Raw genomic sequence first — 21,810 nt, 5'->3', positions numbered from 1 at the left:
GAAAACGGGCATTTCCCACTGACCCTCTTAGCTTGAGGGGTGGGTTCTCTCAGTTCCTCTGTCCAGAAAGCCAGCTTTGCCTCTTCTGCGCTTGGGGCAGCACTAAGAGAGGTCAGAGGAATCATTTCACCAAGAAACACTCCATCACAGGCAACTTTTCCATGCTTTGTCTCCCCTCTACCTGAGCCACTTGTAGTTACTACCCCTGTTAGTTGTGGTCAGCAGCTGGTAGAGGAGCTTGGGAAACCTCACTCCATGGAAGCCAGAATTGTTAATTTTCACTTGTTAATTTCTATGATTGTACCTTTGCTCCCCCTTCTGGTTTCAAAGTTATCCTTTAGTCATTTTGCAGTGCTCCCTAGAAACTACGAAGGTCTTCTTAATTTATACAGTTCTAGTATTGGTTGATACTTTTATCCTATTTCTGTGCAATGAAAGCACATTCAGATAGTTTACTTCTATTTGTGCTTGCACTGATTTCTGGGCTATTGTTGTTATTATGTCTCTTAATCCTATCTATAGATTCCAAGTCTCAGAACATGTTGATGTTCTTGTTTTAATATACTTAGTGTTCCTTTGGATATAGTCTCATAATTCTTCTGATTTCTTCCTTCCTTCAGTTTTCCATCTTATCTTCTTATAATCAGTGTCTACCAGGTATATATGTTTCATCCTTTAATCTAAACCTAATGGTGTGTTTGTGTTTAAAGTTCATCATTTATATAGCAGGTGGTTGGGTCTTTATTTTTATTTTTGAGCCTAGTCCACTGATCTCTGTCTTTTAATTGGACTGTTTTTATTAATTAACATTTAATATCATCATTCATATGACTGGGCTTAGTCTACCGTTTTCCTGTTTACTTTCTCTTTGTCCCATTGAATCTTTGTCCTGCTTCTCTCTCTCTACATCCTTTTGGATTCGTTAAATATCTTTTAAAGTTCTACTTCCTGTCCTCTATTGGCTTTTTTGTATTTTTTTGATTATTGATTTTAGACATTATAATTACTACACTAAGCCTTTCTCAGGGTACTGTGAGTTCATATCGGACCACTTCTCCATGTAAAAGCTTTAGAACAGCGTAATTCTATTACCGGAGCCTCCATCTGCTCTTATGCTATTGAGATAATATGTTTTGCTTCCACAAGTGTTATAAAACACACAGTACAATGTTATTACTTTTGCTTTAAAGAATTAATATCCTGGGGGTGCTTGGGTGGCTCAGTCAGTTGAGCGTCTGACTTTGACTCGGGTCATTATCTCATGGTTGGTGGGTTTGAGCCCTGCATCAGGCTCTGTGCTGACAGCTCAGAGCCTGGAGCCTGCTTTAGATTTTGTGTCTCCCTCTCTCTTTCTGTCCCTCCCCTGCTCATGTTTTGTCTCTCTCTCAAAAATAAATAAACCTTAAAAACATTTTTTAAAGAATTAATAGTCTGACATACATCTTTTTATGTTTTGTCTTTGGCTACATGTTGACTCCCTCTGGTGCACAGTGTTCCTCCTAGGAGACCCGTGCTTTCATCTTGGACAATCTCGATGGCCTGAAGGTCCCCCTGTGGTGTTCCTTTCAGTATAGACCTGCTGCTTCCTTTTTTTCTGAAAATGACCTGCTTCAACTTCATTTCTAAAGGATATGTTTGCGAATTGTAGAATTTGGGGTTGGAAATATTGACCTTCAGTGTTTGAAAAAAAGATACTTCATTTTCCTCACTCTTGTTTCCTTTGTCTTTAGGAAAAGCCACTTGCATCTCTTTTTGTTTATGGAATATAATTATTATCCCTCTGGGTGTTTTTACCCAGTTTCTCTTTGGTTTTCAGAAGTTTGACTAGGATGTAGCTTGGTGTAGATTTTCTGTGTTTCTCCATCCTAGATTTGTTGAGCTTTTGAACTGTTGCCCTGGCAACTGACAATGTCGAGAAGTTCTTGCTTGTTATCTGTTTAGATACGGCTGCTCTATTACCTCCTTCCTTCTGTGAACACAGCCACGTCTGATATTGTCTACATCTGGGACAAGCTGCAATAGCTGTTTTCTATTCTTTCCGTGCTTCCATGTGAATCCTTTCTATTAACTTATTTTTGAGTTCACTGATTGTTTTGTTTTGTTCGGCCTCTATTAAACCAACTGAATGTGTTTTTAATTTTGGGTATTCTATTTTTTTCATTCTAGAATTTCCATTTGGATCTTTTCTGTAGTTTTCATTTCTTTGCTGAAATTGCCCATCTTTTAATCCATCCTCATGTTTTTATTTAGTTACTGTAATATATTTGTTAACAGGTACTGTAAAATCTTTGTCTGCAGTTCCCCAAATCGGTGTCATGCCTCAGTGTACCTCCATAGCCTGCTTTCTTTAGTGTGGACCTTATTTTCTTGTTTCTCTGAACATCTGATAAGTTTTGATTATATGCTTGACTCTGAATATAAAGGACAGTGGGGAGGGTATGCGCTGCGCTTTGTTAGGGGGCCTCAGGGAGCAGCCCGTCACTGCTTCACTGCAGTCCATCCAGAGTTAAGGGGGGGCCGTGGCAGGTCTCCATGTTACATAATTGCAGTTCATTTCTGGTCTCAAACACCTTAAAAGTGACACGAGACTCCTTTCTGGAGTAAAACCTTTGGATCTAAAGACCTCAGAACTATGGGGACTTTTCTCTTTATTTGCAGATTCTCAAGCAGGAGAATTGGCAGGAAGTATGTGCTGGCCCCTCAGGGTCCCCCAGATTCCCGCCCCCCACATGCCAACCCATTAAATCTCCTCCTCCTGGCAGACTTATTCATTTTCTGCTCTGTCTTACTTTGTTATAGGTGGTCAGTCTTTTGGATTTTTGCCAGTCTGATGGGTGAGAAGTGGTCCCTCAGTGTACACTGGACCCTTGAACACAGCACAGAGGTTCAGGATGCTGACCCTCCACGTATAACTTTGTCTCCCCCTCACCCCCGAACTTAACTCCTAATAGCCTACCGTCAACCGATATCAGACACCTTATCGATAACATAAGCCATTGATTAACACATATTTGTGTGTTATATGTACTGTATACGTTCTTCTTACAGTAAGTAAGCTGGAGAAAAGAAAATGTATGGAGAAAATCATAAGGAAAGGAATTTACATTCACAGAGTGTACGGCATTTATTGAAAAAAAAAAAAGAACCCTGTGTGTAAGTGAGTGAATTGAACATCTTTTCCTGTACTTGATGGTCACATCCAACTCATGTGTCAATTGTTCACGTCTTAGCCCACTTTCCTGTGGATTTCTTGTTCATTTCTCTCTTCTCTATAGAAGAAACTCCACGTTTTAAGGTTATTAATCATTTGTGCTACAGGTTGCAAATATTTTTCCCTTTTACTTTTTTTTTCTTTATCTTTCTAATGTTTTGCGTGGGTTTTCAAAGATCCACCTGGAGGTCTAGTTGCTGGAAACCCCAATAGGTATTTCAGACGCAGCCTGCTCATTCATATTTGTTACTTATAATAAATTCCAGACGTGCTGCAGCACCCCAGCCGACCTCCTCTGACCTGACACGTCTCTGTCTATCCCATGGTCCTGCGTAGCCATTGGCCACCGTGACTTATGTTCTGGAGTCACGACACTTTTGTAGAAGTCTCGGTGGCGTTCCCTTACATTAAAATGGGTGTTTGCCACACCAGGGACGCTTTCTGTGGTTTCCTGGCCCAGAGTGGTCCCCCACCCCCACCCACGTCTCTGGTGATCTTGCCTTCTCTGCGCTGTTCCCCAGGGCGATTTCAAATAGTTCTCCTCGATGCAGAGGCCACCGTTCTTCACCAGACTGAGGAAGTTGCAATTACTCTCTGAATTTGAGGACACAGGATAAAAAAGGAAGCCAGATGTTACAGGGTGAAGCCTGGCAAGGTGTTGAGCGTGGCTGGGATGCGGGTCTGCCCCCGACCAGAGCGCTGGGGGAGGGGGCGCGGTTACCCTTGGGAGTTACCCATGACGGCTCACGGACTGCTTTGTGAGGCTGCCCCTCTTGTCTCTTCCAAGCAGATGGTTCTTAAAGGCATGGACCACCCGCCCCTGACCGTGGGCGGCAGGGGCCCCGAGTGGGCGAAAGGGCTTTCTGTGGAAGCGCATGCGCAGCGAAGCCCCGCCCCTGCTCCCGCAGCCAGAGCAAAGTCACAAGGGCCCAACCCCCGAGGCAGGCCGTCCATTTGTTTCCCCTTGATTATTATTTCCATAATAAGTGTTAATCTGGAGGGTGTCTCTTAGCCAAGCGTCTGTACAGGGTGTGCGGGACCTCCCCCAGTGACGAGCCCATCGCAAATGCACCTGTGTGCCGTTAGGAGGGTCCGGCTCCCCGGGTCCCGTGGAGAGGGTCTGCCGAGTGGGGGTCCGGGCTGGACTGGGAGCCGGCAGTGTAGACTAATAGAAGAGTGTCTGGGCAAGTGTTCAGAAGGCAGTCTGTCCTTCTGTGTGGGCACCTCAGCTGCTTTTAAAGAGCAGGCGGAAGGGTTCTCGGGAGGCCGTATTTCCAGTACTCTCCCCCTTGCACTGAAAACACACTTCCGGGGGAGCGTGTGCACGGGTGTGAGCGTGTGCACACGCAGGTGCAGGTGCATGTGTATGCACGAACTTGTGAGCGTGTGCCACTGGGAGACTGTGTGTGTGTGTGTGTGTGTGAGTCTGTGAGTGTGCACGCATGTACGGCCGTCCGGGCTCCTGCACGTAACCGGGAGCGAGGCAAGGTAGTTATTTTGTTTTGTTTTGTTTTGTTTTAAATATTTTTATTTATTTCTAGGAGAGAGAGAGACACACACACAGCATGAGCAGGGGAGGGTCAGAGAGAGGGAGTCACAGACTGAAACAGGCTCCAGGCTCTGAGCTGGCAGTCAGCACAGAGCCCGACGTGGGGCTGGAACCCACGAACCGCGAGATCATGACCCAAGCGAAAGTCGGAAGCTCAACCGACTAAGCCACCCAGGCGCCCCAAGGCAAGGCAGTTTTAATGGACAGAGATAGGTTGTTTTGTTGAGATGCAAGAAATAATTTTCATTAATTTAGTGTGAGGGATTTAAAGAAAATAAAGGCTGTGTACGCACTTCGGATTATGGCTTCCCTCCAACCCCCTCTCGCGTGGCTTCCGCCTTCCCCCTCCCCTCCAGCATAATATGAGATTTATTTAAAACGAGGGCACGGGTGGCTTCACAAATTCAGTGGGTCTGAGCATGCAAAGAGACCCCCCGAAATGTATAGAATAAAGCAAGAGCAAGAGCGGGTGCCTTCTCCAACAAACCAGGAAGATGTGAGTGGGTCCCTAGCCCAGCAGGGAGTGGAGAGGGAACCCAGCAGGGCAGGGGTCTCTCCGTGGGGACTCTACAGTGCCGCCCCACCAGCGTCGGGTGACACATTTTCAAGGGAACTGCAAACCTTGCCTAAATTCCAATATTGCCAGTGTTGGGATTCCAGTTAGCCTGATGAGGTGCACATCCCGCTGCTTCCAAGGCCAAAGTTCTGTAAAGCTGATGAGCCCACTCCCCGCAGCCTCTGCCTGGGGAGGGGGAAGGGGCTCCAGATAGGGTTCCTGCATGGAACTTCCCCTGGTGTCCTGGGCTCTGGCTGGTGTGCAGCCCCGAACCCGGACTTATTAGCCCGTTAGGGGCCCTAATCACAGTGCCCCACCTCCCCACAGAGGATTTGAAGTAAAAATATCCCTGAGACACAGTGGGGAAGCATGGAGGTGGTCTTGATGAGGGAGCATGGGGCGGGCTGAGGGCACAGTGCAGGCTAACCCAGGTGGGATCTGTGTGGACACTCCCTGCCACCCAAGAACAAAGGAAGGCGGTTTAAGTGCATGCTGTGGTGATGAGGGAAACTAAGGCAAATGAAAAATTCCCTTACAGCCTAAGGCCTATTGACAAGTCCCTGAAACAGGCAGAGTGACCTCCCTCTGGGCGCTCAGCTGCCTCCTGATGACACTTTGCTGGAGGCAGAAGGGAATCTTGGCTTAACATTGTCCCAGCCTCCAGGACCCTGAGTCTACTTCCTTTATCTCCGCTGCCCCAGGACATTTGCGGCAATCACACCCCAGCCTTAAGGCCCCTGATATCCATCTGAGGGGGCTCAGGACGGAGGTTTTACTAAATGGTAGTAAATGGCGTTTCCCTAGCAACAGCCTGGCTCTCAAGGTCCTGGAAATCTTGCTTCCAAAATTCCTTAGAGACTGACTATCCCTGTCCCCCCCCCCCCCCCCCCCCCCCCCCCCCCCCCCCCCCCCCCCCCCCCCCCCCCCCCCCCCCCCCCCCCCCCCCCCCCCCCCCCCCCCCCNGGCCCTCAAGGTCCTGGAAACCTTGCTTCAAAAATTCCTTATAGACTGACCCCCCCCCCCCCCGCCCCCCGCCAACCTGAGGGTATGTAATGGGTGACCCGTCAGGACCCCAGTGCAGCTCTGCCTGCCCACAGGTCCTGTCCCTGCGCTTTCATAAAATCTCCTTTTTGCACACTGACTTACCCTTCAAAAAATCTAAAGAAAGTAATGAGTATAAATGTATTTACAATGACTCTTATTTCGGGGTCGGTGTTTGTGGAAGGTGTTGGCTTCCGCAATCCCCATTCCCTAGGTTGCCGCGAGTGCGCTCACTGGAAGCTTCTCTGGATGTTGTGCTGGCTGCACGGGAGCCCGGCTCCTCACAGGTCAGTCGGGTTCACTCCATCTTCTGAGTCCTAACGGGCTAGGATGTTGCTATTGTATCTGCTCTTCATGTCACGGAAGCTTTTGAGGATTCACGTTGTTTTGTTAGATTGAAGTTGAAGGAGGAGAGTCACACAGGCGGGGGCCTGGGCGACAGGCAGGTTCTCCGGGCTCTAAGGGCACGGTCCTTAGGGTGTTCCTCTCCAGTGATGCTGGGGCGCCCCCAGGCCAAGGGGCCCCTCAGGCCCGCGGCTTCCGGGCACGCTCACTGGCGGGAGTAGGGGTGCGGCCACACCTGCGGATGGCCAGGGGAGTGGACGGGCTGGGCTCTCCATCCCATCGCTGACCAGCCGAAGCCCGGGGCCTATGACCAAACAGCGCGTGAGCCATGCGGCTTTCCAGACGAGGTGGACACACGCTGGCCTCCTTTTAGCGTCTGCCTGCATCCTTTTGGAGTTTTATTGACCTGGGACACGGCTCTTTATGATCGAAGAGTCCGCCCCGCTCACGGACACAGGTTAACTAGCCTCTCCCGTGACCGTGTGTCCGCTGCCCCAGTCCCCCACCCTCCCTCGGGGCTGTGCCAAGGAGGGGGTTTGGTGCGGCCTGAGCCCCAGCAGCAGGAGCGAGGCCCCAGGAGGGGCTGGTGTTTCTGGGATGCGGGTGTAGACGCAGAGTCTGCGGGAAGAGGATGGCCCTGCGCGTGGCGGTCCCTTTCGGAGCCGGCTCCAGGGGTGCTGGGGAGAGGAGGTCACAGTCAGGGAGGCCACGCTCTGGCTGTGACCCGGGGTGCCCCTGAGGCCCCTCAGGAGGTCGGGCATGGAGGGACATGAGCAGTGTGAGAGCCCGGGTGGGGGGCCAGCAGTCCCAGCCCCAGGCTGTCCCCTGGGAAGGCTCCCTGCCCCAGCGGCGGCCGTGGGGCCGTCCCTCCCTCCCTCCTTGCACCATGGGTGCTCTGGCCTGGCCCCGACTCAGAGTCACAGCTTCTCCACCACCTGCCTCAGGCACCTCTGTCCTCTGGGGCAGGACCCAAATCCCGTCGTCTGTGTCTCCCCCACCCCGACCCTGTGTTGACGGTGGAGACTGAGCTGGGGGCTACGACCTCGGGCAGGTCAGCTGGCCTCCCTGGGGAGGGTTACCCGGGCTGTCGAGACTGCGGGCTATAGCTGCCTCTCCCCGTGGCCCTGCCTTCTGGTCTCCCAGTGCCCAGAGCATGGGCTCCCTGAGGCGGGGCTGCCGCCCCGCTCACTCACTTCTGGAATGCTGCCTGGTACAGTTGCTCGTTGAGTGGCTGCAGGAGGGCAGAGAGGAGGAGGCCTGGTATTCTCAGGAGTTTGCTTTCTGCTGGGGAGACAGGCAAACAAACCAAAATGTGACAGAGGACCATTGAATAGCCTGTCCAGAAGGCTCAGTCATGCAAAGGTCCTGAGGCAGGAATGGGCCCAGCTGGCTCCAGGATGAGATGTGGTCATGTGTTCTTGGAAGGGGATCCCTGGGGGGTGGGGGGAAGGTGGAGGAGCCCGGCCAGTGGGCTCTGGGCCTGTGTGGATTTGGAGTCCTGGAGCCACCGGCCTGGGGCACTGCTCCCAGGGAGGGGCTGGGATCCGATGCGGGGTCCTCACAGATGGTCTGTGAAAACTAACTGTAAAACTCAGGAGTTCGGCTGGGCTCCTCTCCAGGACGCGTGTGTAACAGCTTTGAGATGTTCCTTCCTGACATCGTGAATCTTGATTCCATGAAACCAAGAAGAGTCCTCAGGACAACAATGTTCTGTGGGCTGATAGGTCAGCATGTCCGTCGTCAGCACGAGCAAACCAGAGAAAACAACCTCAGTGCCCGTTTTCTCTCTTATGGCGGCTGAGAAGATTCCATAAAGTTTTTCTTAAGTGGGCTTCACACCCAGCGCGGAGCCCAACACGGGGCTCAAACTAATGGCCCTGAGAACAAGACTTGAGCTGAGATCAGGAGTGGGGCACTCAACCAACTGAGCCACCTGGGTGCCCCACAGCCTCCTTCTCTGGGGCCTCCTTTCCTCACTGGCAAAGGGGCCAAAGTATAGAGGCTGCTTCTTCATTTACTTCAGGTTCACCTGCTTCCACTCTGGGCAGATGCAGCGGGGCAGCAGGGGTTGGAAGCCGGCTTCACGCCCACCTGGCAGCCCTCCCGGGGCGGGGGAGGGGGACCCTGGGCTGGCTGTCCTCCCGTCCAGGGCAGGTGTCCCTGATGGTGTCCGGTGGCCACCCCGCACAGGCCTGGCCCCTTCTCAGCCCCTGGGCTCTTGGCTGCGGGAGCAGAAGGTCCCGCTTTGCGAAGTCTGATCTGACTGTGCGGCACCAAGTAAATACTGAGTGAAGTGAGCCTCTGTCCCCTGCCCTGAACTCCAGCTTCCTCGGGACTCTATGCTGGTAGCTGCCCGCCCTCCCCCTGCAAAAAGCCCCCTCCTTCTCAAGCACCTGCTGAAAAGCTGGCCTCTCGCAGGATAAAGATGTGTCCGCCTACAAAGAACTTAGGAAGCGCAGTGCCGCCCAGAAGAGTCACAACCCGGTAAGAAGAGCTGGAACAATGTTTTCTTAGCTGCTTCATTTTTAATGGCATTTAGTTGGGATATGAAATGGAGCCAACTTTAATATCTGTTCTTATTTAATATTATTTCATAAAAAAATCTGCCCTCTGCATTGAGTAATGGTTTGAATAGTCACTCTCTTCAGAGCGCTTTCTGCTCTCAGAAAAAATAACAGTCAAACCCAGTGCCAGCTTGGTTAGGTGGTTATTTTGCTTCTTTTTTTTTTTTTAATATTTTTATTTATTTCTAGGGGAGAGAGAGAGAGAGAGCGTGAGCAGGGGAGGGTCAGAGAGAGAGGGAGTCACAGACTGAAACAGGCTCCAGGCTCCGAGCTGGCAGTCAGCACAGAGCCCGACGCGGGGCTCGAACCCACGAACCGCGAGATCATGACCTAAGCGAAAGTCAGACGCTTAACCGACTAAGCCACCCAGACGCCCCAGGTGGTTATTTTGCTTCTAATTCTCAGAGGGCGACTGGTGCCCTTGGGAGGAGATGCCAAGCTCTGAGCAAGGCCCTCACCGTGGGGTCCTGCTGGTTGCTGTTCTGTGTGTGCTCTGTCCCACCGGAAGGTGGCTGGCTCCTCCCTGGGGCCTGGGTGACTGCATGGGCCACACGCAAGGCAGGGGCTGTGGCTGGACGCAGGTCTTTGCAGAATGTCTTATGGTCTTCTCAGACCCCGGGATCGATCTTGGGGACCTGTGGGGAACTGCCATCTTTAAGTCGCTTCCCTGGGTGGAGGGGGCTGTCATGAGAGTTCCTCACGGCCTCTCCAGATTCTGAGGAGGGATGAGACCTTCCACCTGCCCCCCTCGGGCACAGCTGTGACACAGCTGCCTTGTGTCCCCTCACTGGTGGCTGCCCACACGAGGACCTTTGGCCGCTCTTCCTCCTGCCGCGCTTGCATGTAGCAAACCATCTGAGCCCGAGGGGACCTCCCTGTTCTGCACCTGCTGAAAGAGCCGTATGGGGCCCTGCCTGTGCGTGAGACCCTCCGCGTCCCGCCAGCTGTGCCTGACCTGCTTGTCCCGATCCAGGCTTCCTAGTGGGAGGAAGGTCGCTTTTAGAACCCGTTAGAAAGGAGGAGGGGCTGGGTGTTGGCGCATGCCAGGCGTGGTGTGTCGCTTCTGTGACTCCTTCCGTGACTCCTTCCTGTGGCGAGAAAGGGACATTGTTGTCCCATGTGAAGAAGGAGAAATGAAGGCCCGGAGGGTAAGCCCCGGGTGCATGTGATCACGGCCTGTGGATGGCAAGCCCGTGACACTGACCATGGTCCCCAGGCTCAGAGTTCCTTTGAGCCACCGAGGGCTCACAGGGCCGTCGAGGTGTTGGCGTCTTTCTTCTGGCTTCCCCCCTGCCTTGCTGGGCGGGCTGTGTACCTGTCAGCGGACAGGACGCTGTGCTGTCTGGAAGACGAGGAGCAGACTCACGCCAAGGTGCGTGTCGGGTCCCACCTGTGGGGCCCAGGCAGCTTTCTGGGGTGGAGAGAAGTTCCAGCCACCACAGGAGCCCAGGATGGGGCCCGGCGGGCAGACAGAGGGCTGGGTGCTCAAGGGGATGGGAAAAATGGCCGAGGACCGGCCAGAGGGCACGTGGTGGCCTGAGGGGCGCCCAGAGCACAGAAGGGCAGCGTGGAGCTGCTGTCCAGCTGAAAGGCCCCCGGGGGCAGCGCAGGGGCGGCGAGTCTGGTGGGGCCACTGCATGGCTGGTCGGCGGCCCGCATGCACCTGGGGAGCCGTCCTAGCTCTGCCCAGGCTGAGGCTCTGGGAGACACCTGCATGACCACAGGGCGGAATGTGGAGGGTGCCGGTGAGACCCAAGGTGTGTCACTCTCCCCTCGGGCCCGGCAGGGACCCCGGCCCGCTCTGTGGTGACCTCTGCACAGCCGTGTGGACACGGGTCCTCCTGTCCCCCGTAGGGCTGGACGGGGACCGTGTGGGGCTGCAGAGCCAGGTGGGCCAAGGGCTTCGAGGTGCCCCGCACGAGCCCTCCCCTGTCCCTACGTGCTTAAACCACAGACCCTTCCCAACCACCCCCAGACTCACAGGATCCAAGTGTAAAGAGGCAGAAGCCGGCTGTCGAGTGTGGGGGGGTGCTTCCTGTCCTGCTCTCGGCCCCACGGTCCGCCCGAACCTGGGGCGCTGTCCCCACAGGCCTTCTCCCCAAGTGCTCTGTCCAAATGGGGTCCAGGAGACACAGCCTCGAAAGGGTTAAGCAACGTCAAGGCAAGAAGGTCTTTAACAGGGATCTGGGAGGTGAGAGCAGGTGATGTGACTTTCGACGGTGGGAACATACAGGCTGGAGGGCCGTCTTTTCATCCAGGAGAACTGCTCGCGCCCTCAGGGAAGATGGGCCTTGGGTCCCTCGCGGTTTAGGGTCTGTGACCTCCTGGGGAGACACGCACTCCCTGCAGCCTCCCTGACCGCCGGGTGCACAGTTCTGCTTTGTCTGCAGGTCTGTGTCGGGGCAAAGCCGCTGTTGGGTCATTGCTCCAAGGAGAGCGTCCGGGAGACCTGGGCGCAGGCCACAAAGCGTCTGCATCTGCCGGCCCCCAGGGCGCCCCTCAAGCGGACGTGAGCGCATCCCAGATCAACGTGGAATGCCTTCAAGAGCACACACACCCCTTACTCTGCGCCTGACCGCGAGGCCCGGGTGTGCGCTGGCTCATCCGGGGATGAGGAGGATGGAGACACTACTCTGAGCAGGACGTTTTCCTTTAGCCTTGAAACTGGACGGATCCGGGCTCGCTCGGTGTGTTCTTCTCCAGGCCACCGTCCATGCACACCCAGGGGCCTGTCAGTTCCGGGGCAGAGGTTGGCGCTGCCGCCAGGGCTTATACCCCTGGGTGGCCACAAATGCTCTGGGCTGATGCGCACTCCCCCGAGTGACAGTCCAGTTAGCCAGAGTGACTCGACAGGACCCCCATAAGGCTGCGTCACCAATGCGTGATTTCAGGTCTAGCAGAAACTCCATGAAACAATTTGACTTCTGAACAGAAGGAGGGTTGAACATGCCAGTGACACCTCGTGCGCTGAGGGAGTGGGGGTGAGCACCGGCGGGGAGGGGCAGGGAGGGGAGGACAGATTCAGGGGACCTTGAGTGAAGGATCAGGAGCCACAGGGGGCCGGGGACCCTGTGAGGAGCCGAAGCCCTCCCGGAGACCCCACCCAGCCTCCAAGAGCTGGACGGGGCAGGCGGCAGCCACCGGGGCCTCATCCCCTCAGTGTGTCCTTAATAGGAGAGGCCCCTGTGCGTGTCTGTGGGGTCTGCGCTGCCGCCCTGCAGGGTTTTTGCCTCTACTGGGGAAGCGGATGGAAGTTTATGCAGACAAGCAATGTCTGCTTCCCCCTTCCTGGCTTATTTCTCTAGCATCTGTTGTAAACACAGCAGAGAAGAGTCTAAACTTGGTATAAATCTGTCCAATGCAAGGAAGCCAATGAAAAACGTGACATCGAAGTTCAGCTCTTTGCAACCGCGCGGCCTGAATCACAGCCAGTCATTAAACTTAATTCTAAGGAAGGACGGTGAAAGCGGAGAGATGCCAGAGGGTCCCCAGGAGAAAGGAAATAGGCGGTGAATTCTTGGTTTTAACTGTTTTATGTCATGAGGATGCTCTGTGTTTTTTTTTTGGCGGATGTTTATGGGCTCGGACTCCACACTGTGGGAGCAGGAGGGCACTGCACAGAAGCCTTGTTCTACCCCTTCACGGGGGACTTTGGGATCAGGGAGCAGAGCTCTGGACCTCCAGGGACAGTGGCAGCCCCCCCCCCCCCCAAACAGGAGCCAGAGCATAGGACTTAGGTACCACCTCTGCCTGGAGGGTTGACCAGCTGTTTTCTTTTTCCCCCCTCTTTTATTATTCAACTTACATAAACAGAAACAAAAAGACAATTCACTCATCTCCCCACCCGCTGACTCTGGCAACAGCAATCTGTTCTCTGTGTCTGTGGCCTTGGTGTGTTCTGTTTTGTGTTTGGATTCTGTATGTAAGAGGCATCATATGGTCCTTGTCTTTCTTATGGCTGAATAATATTCTACTGTGTGTGTGTGTGTGTGTGTGTGTGTGTGTGTTTGTGTTGTGTTGTGAGACATATATTTATATAGATGTATATGTATAGATATATCTTTTATATCTTTCTAATCTCTCTCTATCATCTATCTATCTATCATCTATCTATCTATCATCTATCTATCTATCTGTCTATCTATCTATCTATCATCTATCTTTCTATTACCTGTCTGTCTTCTTTATCCATCCATCAATGGGCACCTGACTTCCTCCTATCTTGGCCGTTGTAAATACTACTGTGGTGAATACGGGGAGGGAGGGGGAGGAGTGATGGTTTTTCGAGTTAGTGTCTTTGTTTTCTTCAGATTGATGCCCAGAAGTAGACTCGCTGGATCACGTGGAGCTCTATGGGTAAGTTCTGGAGGGCCTTCCGCACTGTTCTCCAGAACGGCTGTGCCAGTCTGCATTCCCACCATCAGTGCACAAAGGCTCCCCTTCCTCCACACCCTCACCAACACCTGTTGTTTCCTGTTAAACTTAGCCTTTCTGACAGGTGTGAGGTGGTGTCTCATCGTGGTTTGGATTTGCAGTTCCCCGAAGATCAGCGAGGTTGAGCATGTTCTCATGTGTCTGTTGGCTGTCTGGGTGTCTTCTTCGGAGAAACGTCTGCTCAATTGTTCCGCCGATTTTTTAATTTGATTGCTTTTTGTCTTTTGGGATTCTTGTTTTGTTTTTGCTATCAAGCTGTAGGAGTTCACTGTATACTTTAGACATGAACTCCTTTTCAGATACATGACTTGCAGACATCATCCCCCCATTTGGCAGAGAGATGTCATTGTGCTGATGGCTTCCTTTTTTGTGCAGAAGCTTTTTTAGTTTGATATCATCCTACTTGTTTATTTTTGCTTCCGTTGCCTTTGCTTTTGGTCCATCTACAAAAACCCTCGCCCAGACCGCTATGTGAGAGGTATTGCCCACGTGTTCTTCTAGGGGTTCATGGCTTCAGGTCTGACATTCAAGTCTTTAATCCATTTCGAGTTAATTTTTGTGGACTGGTTGTTTTTCCAACGTTATTTTAAGGCTCAGGAATGTGTTGTTTTGTTTTTCTTCAAAGGAAGCCTTAGGTGGACCAAGAAACGACAAGGCAGATCGTTCTGATGGGGCTGTGAGCTGCCTGGTCCCCTCGTGCCATCATGCCCACGTGTCCTGAGGACACCACTTGACCCCTCCCTGGGCCTGTCTGCAGTGTGGGGTCTGTCCTTTGAAAACCATCACTGGTGTGCTGGCTTCTCCTCCCTTCTCATGGGTGGAGTCTCTGAGCAGAATGGCTGTAACTCTCATGAGACTGTCTAATTTGTGACCTCAGGAAAGAGACACTAAACCATCCTGCCTGCGGGCGCCGTGCAAGTGCTGGGGACACAGATGTGAGGAAAACCATTGTGTCGTGCTCACAGCACCAGCATCCTGTGGGGTGAGGGGATGTGCAAGGACAGCGATCAAATAACAGAGCTGCCAGTGGCGCCTGGAGGGCTCAGCCGGTTGAGTGTCCGACTTCAGCTCAGGCCATGATCTCACAGCTCAGGTCATGATCTCACGGTTCGTGGGTTCGAGCCCCGTGTCGGGCTCTGTGCTGACAGCTCAGAGCCTGGAGTCTGCAGCCTGCTTCGGATTCTGTGTCTCCCTCTCTCAAAAATAAATAAATGTTAAAACATTTTTAAAAAGTTAATGACTTTAATGTTATGAAGACAGGATCTGTGGCAGCACGCAGAACAAGGGGGGCACAGGGAGCAGGGAGGCCAGGGCAGTGGGAGTGGCCGAACCTGCTGTTTGCACCAGGCAGCTGAAAGCTGGCACCTTATTAGAGGTGCCATTTGCCTAGGTGCATAAGGGGGAGGAGCCAAGAGTATTCCAAGGGGAACACGAGTGCAAAGATCTTGAGGCAGAAACTTATATGGTGAGTGCAAGGGGCTGCAAGGAGGCCAGCACGGAACAGAGTGAGTGGGTTAGGAGGGGTGGGCAGAGGGGGTGCAAGGAGTCCGATTGTACAGGGCTCTGCAGGCCGTGGTAAGAAGCTGAGAAGAGACGCTGGAGCACGGGAGTAATGTGACTTGATTGGGTGTTTGAAAGGCTTGTGCCGGCTTCTCTGCTGAGAGTGGGTGACAGGAGTTTGAGCTGGGATCAGAGAGGCCAGTCAGGAGGCTCCCGTGGGAGTCCGGTAGGTTATGGCAGATCCAGAGTTTTCATGACCTGCTTTCCAACGTGCCTGCAGACCCCTGTCCATACCTTCTCAGTGTGCCACATCCGACTGCCCGTTCTCACTGCCTCTGTCCTGGCTGGGGGCACCCTGGTGACTCTTCTCATCACCGCAGCTCAGTCCTGCTGATGCAGCAGCCAGCAGAGGTCTCACAATGTAAGCCCAGGGTGTGATGACATAAAAAATGGCAGACTGGCCACTCCAACCCCCTGCTCCCCATCTCAAACACCGACTGAGCTGGAAAACACGATCAGAAATGATGTTTCCAAATTCCGATCTAATACAGAATTAGCCATCAGGGGTATTTTCTATGAAGAAAGAAGTTCCTGAATGTGAGGATGACGGTCCTGTGGCATTTCAACCTACCCACCCACAGCCCCGCAAGTCCCAGCTCCCTGGTGGCTTTGGGGGAGCTGGCCTGTGCTCCTTGGGTGACTTGCTGGTGCCAGAAGGGCCAGTACTGGCCTCGGTCCCCTAGATGTATGGCTGTGTGCCTGGAAGGTGCCCCCCAGAGGTCTTGCTCAGCACTTTGTTCTACTTTCCCAAGAACCTTCTTGGGGCTGCAGCAGGCTTGGGTGGCATTTGTCAGAAGCATTGAAAGGCAGATAGATCAGCTGTAGCTGCGTGCGGCAAGGGGTAACAGCAGCAAAGACAGCAAACAGACTGAAGGGTAGGACGAGGCTGGGGTAAGGTAAGAATAAGGGAATCAGGCTATGAACGCTCCCACATTTCCTGAAGGATCTAGGAGGCCACACATGTGCCCAGGGCTGGATGCTCAGGAAAGTCTGGGGAAGACCCTACACTTTTGTCTCTGACTGGTCTTTAAATTTTTAATGTTTTTTATTTATTTTTGAGAGAGACAGAGAGAGAGAGAGAAAAAGTGCACGCTCACGTGCGCATGAATTGGGGGACAAGCAGAGAGAGAAGGAGACACAGAATCTGAAGCAGTTTTCCAGGCTCTGAGCTGTCAGCACAGAGCCTGATGTGGGGCTTGAGCCCACAGACTGCAAGATCATGACCTGAGATGAAGTCAGACACTCAACTAACTGAGCCACCCAGTTGTCCCTATCTCTGACTGACCTTTAGGCTCTGCTCAAGCTGGAAGTGAAGACTAAGGCAGGATTGAAATGGCCTGGCCAAGCGTGGAGGGAGCGCCCAAACACAGAACCGATCTGCAAATCCCGGGAGACTATTTTATTATGTTGGCTTCAGGCATATGACCTCTCTGTTAAACCACTAGCTGAGCACTGAGCTAGCACAACTGGGACTTCAGGGACCACACATGACAAGGAGTAGTATTGCAGAAAAAGTTAGAAGACGCTAAACAACTACAACCTACAACAACAACAAAAAAAGCAGCAACAGCAAACCCTGGGAGGAGGGAGATTTTGATTTTCAGAGTTACCACATCATAATATTCAAGATGTCCAGTTATCAACAGAAAATTACAACACATATAAAGAAACAAGAAAGGATAGCTCACTCACAGGAAAAAATATATAGAAATTGTTCCCGAGGAAGCCCAGATGTTGGATTTACTATTAAAAGACCTTAACTGGGGCGCATGGATGGCTTAGTTGGTTAAGTGTCCGACATTGGCTCAGGTCATGATCTCATGGTTTGTGGGTTCGAGCCCCGCACTGGGCTCTGTGCTGACAGCTAGAGCTCTCTCTCTGTCTCCTTCTCTCTCTGCTCACGCTGTCTCTCTCTCTTTCTCAGAAATAAATAAAACATTACAAAAGGTTTTAAAAAGACTGTAACTCAATTATCTTAAATCTGCTCAAAGAGCTAAAGGAAAACCATGGAGAAAGAACTGGAGGAAACCAGGAAAATGGTGTCTAAATAAATAGGGAATATCAATATACAGAAAGAAAGTACGAAAATAAACCAAGTAGAAATTCTGAAGGTGAAAAGACAGTATCTAAAATGAAAAACTCGATAGAAAGAGTAGGAGAGGGGCAAGATGGCAGAGAAGTAGGGAGCTCCGTACTTGCACTCGCACCCATACCTCACACAGAAAAGATCTGAAGCCATAGGAAACCTTACGAAACCCAAGAGATTGGGAGAAAAAGGACGCAAAATCCACCGAGAAAGGCTTCTAACGTGAGTGCGAACTGGGGAAGATAAAATCAGGCAGGGATCGGAGACTCCAGGGACGGGGGTGATCCCCCTCTGTGGGGAGCGAGAGGTGAAAAAGAGAGAGCCCAAAACAGAAAAACCTCCGCTCGGGGAAAAACCTCCGTATAGAAAGACCGTGCTCGCCAAATACCTACGCGCCAGGTCCCCGGGTGCCAACTCGTCCCGGAGGGGCTGTGCGCGCGGACTGCTTCTTTGTGCTGGCTCCTGGCAGCTGGACTTCTAGAGTAGCGGCGTGCCTGCCGCCATTGTCCTTCTGGCTGGCTTGGACCCCTGGAGGAGCCTCGCACGGGCACCGGGCGTCCGTGCTCCTGGCTGGCTGGAACTCTAGAAGGAAGGCAAAGAGCTATAAACTGTGAGATTTGCACGTGAGTTCGTGTTTCTGGTGATGAGACGCAGAGGGACCTGGTTTCCCTCTCTCCAGCAGGCTCGGCGCACCCGGCAGGCAAACCCCCACCCATGCTCGCCAGCCCGACCCAGAGAAGGCAGCAGCAATTCTGGCTCCACCCCCAGAGCGAGGCAGGAGGCTTGGAATTGCCCTGAGAGGACCGACTGTGAAGTTGTGTCTATGGCAATTTCAGCGGGGCGCGTGGACTGGGATTTGGAGACTGGGACTGGCCTGGATTGAAGAGCGCAGGAGATCTTCAATGTGATGAACAGAAAAAATATGCAGCCAAAAATCCTCTATCCAGAAAGCCTGTCATTCAAAATAGAAGGAAAGATAAAAGTCTTTCCAAATAAACAGAAAATGAAAGAATTTGTCACCACTAAGTCGGCCCTACAGGAAATCCTGAGAGGGAGGCTCTGAAGGAAAGGTTGCAAGGAACAAAGATACCAGAGACACCACCACAAACATGAACCCCACAAAGGACACAAAGACTCTACACCCTCATAACACTGAATGTAAATGGGCTGTATGCTCCAATCAAAAGACATAGGGTAGCAGAATGGATAAAAAAACAAAATCCATCTATATGCTGTCTACAAGAAACTCATTTTAGACTGGAAGATACCTTCAGATTAAAAGTAAGGGGATGGAGAAATATATATCATGCTACTGGAAATCATAAGATAGTTTGAGTAGCTATACTTATATCAGACATACTTGACTTTTAATTTAAGACAATTACAAGAGATGAAGAAGGGCATTACATAATAATGAGTCTATCCATCAGGAAGAACTAACAATCATAAATGTCTATGCAGCGAATATGGAAGCACCTAAATATTTAACACAATTAATCACAAACAGAAACAAGCTTATAGATAAGAATGTGCTAATAGCATGGGACTTTAATACTCCACTTACAGCAATGGATAGGTCAACCAGATAGAAAATCACTAAAGAAATAATGGACTTGAAAGACACATTGGACCAGATGGATCTGACAGATATATTTAGAACTCTACATCCTGAGGCCAGGGAATTCACTTTCTTCTCAAGTGTGCATGGGACATTCTCCAAGATAGATCACATACTGGGACATAGAGCAGCCCTCAATAAATATAAAAGGATTGAGATCCTACCATGCACACTCTCAGATCATAATGCCTTGAAACTTGAAATCAATCACAGGAAGAAGTCTGGAAAACCTCCAAAAACATGGAGGTTAAAAAACACCCTACTAAAGAATGAATGGGCCCATCAGGCAATTAGAGAAGAAATTAAAAAATATATAGAAACAAATGAAAATGAAAATACAATAATTCAAAATCTATGGGATGTGGCAAAGGCAGTCCTAAGAGGAAAGTATATTGCACTCCAGGCCCATTTCAAGAAATTAGAAAAAGCGCAAGTCCAAAATCTAACAGCTCACCTAAAGGAACTAGAGGCAGAGCATCAAGATCGCCCTAAACCCAGTAGAAGAAGAGAAATAGTAAAAATTAGAGCAGAAATAAACAACATAGAGACCAAAGAAACAATTGAACAGATCAATGAAACTAAGAGTTGGTTTTTTGAAAAAATAAACAAAATTGACAAACCTGTAGCCAGGCTTCTCAAAAAGAAAAGAGAGAGCACCCAAATAGACAAAATCATGAAGAAAATAGATTTATTACAACCAACCCCTCAGAAATACAGGCAATTATCAGGGAATACTATGAAAAAGTATATGCCAACAAATAGAACAACTTGGAAGAAATGGATAAATTCCTAAATGTACACTCACTACCAAAACTCACACGGGAAGAAATAGGAAATCTGAACAGACCCATAACGAGTGAAGAAATCGAATCAGTGATCAAAAATCTCCCAACAAACAAGAGTCCAGGACCTGATGGCTCCCTGGGGAATTCTACCAGATGTTTAAAACAGAACTAATACCAATTCTTCTCAAGCTATTCCAAAAAATAGAAATCGAAGGAAAACCCCCAGATTCATTTTATGAAGCCAGCATCACTCTGATTCCCAAGCCAGACAGGGATCCAGCTAAAAAAGAGAACTACAGGCCAATATCCTTGATGAATACGGATGCAAATCGAAACCAACCGCACATAAAAGGAATTATCCACCAAGATCAAGTGGGATTCATTCCTGGGTTACAGGGCTGGTTCAACATTCACAAATCAATCAATGTGATACACCACATCAACAAAAGAAAAGATAAAAACCATATGATCCTGTCGATAGATGCAGAAAAAGCCTTTGACAAAATACAGCGTCCCTTCTTAATAAAGACTCTAGAGAAAGTTGGGATAGGAGGAACCTACTTAAACATCATAAAAGCCATCTATGAGAAGGCTTCAGCTAACATCATCCTCAATAGGGAAAAACTGAGAGCTTTCCCCCTGAGATCAGGAACATGACAGGGATGTCCACTCTCACCACTGCTGTTTCACATAGTGCTGGAAGTCCTAGCAAAAGCCATCAGGCAACAAAAGGAAATCAAAGGCATCAGAATTGGCAAAGAGGAAGTCAAACTTTCACTTTTCACAGACGACATGATACTCTACATAGAAAACCTGACAGACTCCACCAGAAGCCTACAGGAACTGATCCAAGAATTCAGCCAAGTTGCAGGGTACAAAATCTACGTACAGAAATCGGTTGCATTTTTATACACCAACAATGAAGCAACAAAAAGAGAAATCAAGAAGCTGATCCCATTCACCATTGCACAAAAAACCATAAAATACCTAAGCATAAACCTAACCAAAGATACAAGAGATCTATATAATGAAAACTATAGAAAACTTATGAAGGAAACTAACGAAGACACAAAGAAATGGAAAAACATTCCATGCTCATGGATAGTAAGAATAAATATAGTTAAAATGTCATTACTACCCAAAGCAATCTACACATTCAATGCAATCCCAATCAAAATTGCACCAGCATACTTCTCAAAACTAGAACAAACTATCCAAAAATTTGTATGGAACCACAAAAGATCCCGAATAGCCAAAGTAATACTGAAGAATAAAACCAAAACGGGAGGTATCACCATCCCAGACTTTAGCCTCTACTACAAAGCTGTCATCATCAAGACAGTATGGTATTGGCACAAAGACAGACACATAGACCAATGGAATAGAATTGAGAACTCAGAGCTGGACCCAAAGGTATACAGCCAACTAATCTTAGACAAAGCAGGAAAGAATATCCAATGGAAAAAAGACAGCCTTTTTAACAGATGGTGTTGGGAGAACTGGACAGCAATATGCAGAAGAATGAAACTAGATCAATTTCTCACACCATACACAAAAACAAACTCAAAATGGATAAAAGACCTGAATGTGAGACAGGAAACCATCAAAACCCTAGAGGAGAAAGCAGGAAATAACCTCTTTGACCTCCACCGCAGCAACTTCTTACTTGACACATACCCCAAAGCAAGGGAATCAAGAGCAAAAATAAATGATTGGGACCTCATCAAGATTAAAAGCTTCTGCACGGCAAAGGAAACAACCCATAAAACTAATAGGCAACTAACGGAATGGGAAAAGATAGTTGCAAATGACATATCAGATAAAGGGTTAACATCCAGAATCTATAAGGAACTCACCAAACTCCACACCCGAGAAACAAACAACCCAGTAAAGAAATGGGCAGAAGATATGAACAGACACTTCTCCAAAGAGGACATCCAGATGGCCAACAGACACATGAAACGACGCTCAGCATCCCTCCTCATCAGGGAGATACAAATCAAAACCACACTGAGATACCACCTCACGCCAGTCAGAGTGGCTAAAATGAGCAAATCAGAG

General features: G+C 50.2%; 1 long non-coding RNA gene across 1 annotated transcript; it reads left to right on the top strand.

Moving 5' to 3' along the window:
• The first annotated feature begins 623 nt into the window (after positions 1-623).
• Positions 624-14,799, top strand: LOC120238888. The gene is made up of 4 exons (XR_005530322.1): positions 624-657; positions 2,800-3,153; positions 13,577-13,622; positions 14,326-14,799. It is a non-coding gene; the product is annotated as an uncharacterized LOC120238888 (long non-coding RNA).
• The last annotated feature ends 7,011 nt before the right edge of the window (positions 14,800-21,810 follow it).

This window comes from Hyaena hyaena, unplaced genomic scaffold (genome assembly GCF_003009895.1).
Source record: "Hyaena hyaena isolate Hyena2069 unplaced genomic scaffold, ASM300989v1 scaffold_218, whole genome shotgun sequence".
Classification (NCBI taxonomy): domain Eukaryota; kingdom Metazoa; phylum Chordata; class Mammalia; order Carnivora; family Hyaenidae; genus Hyaena; species Hyaena hyaena.
The sequence above is the reverse complement of the archived record's forward strand: the minus strand, read 5'-3'. Positions and strand labels throughout refer to the sequence as shown.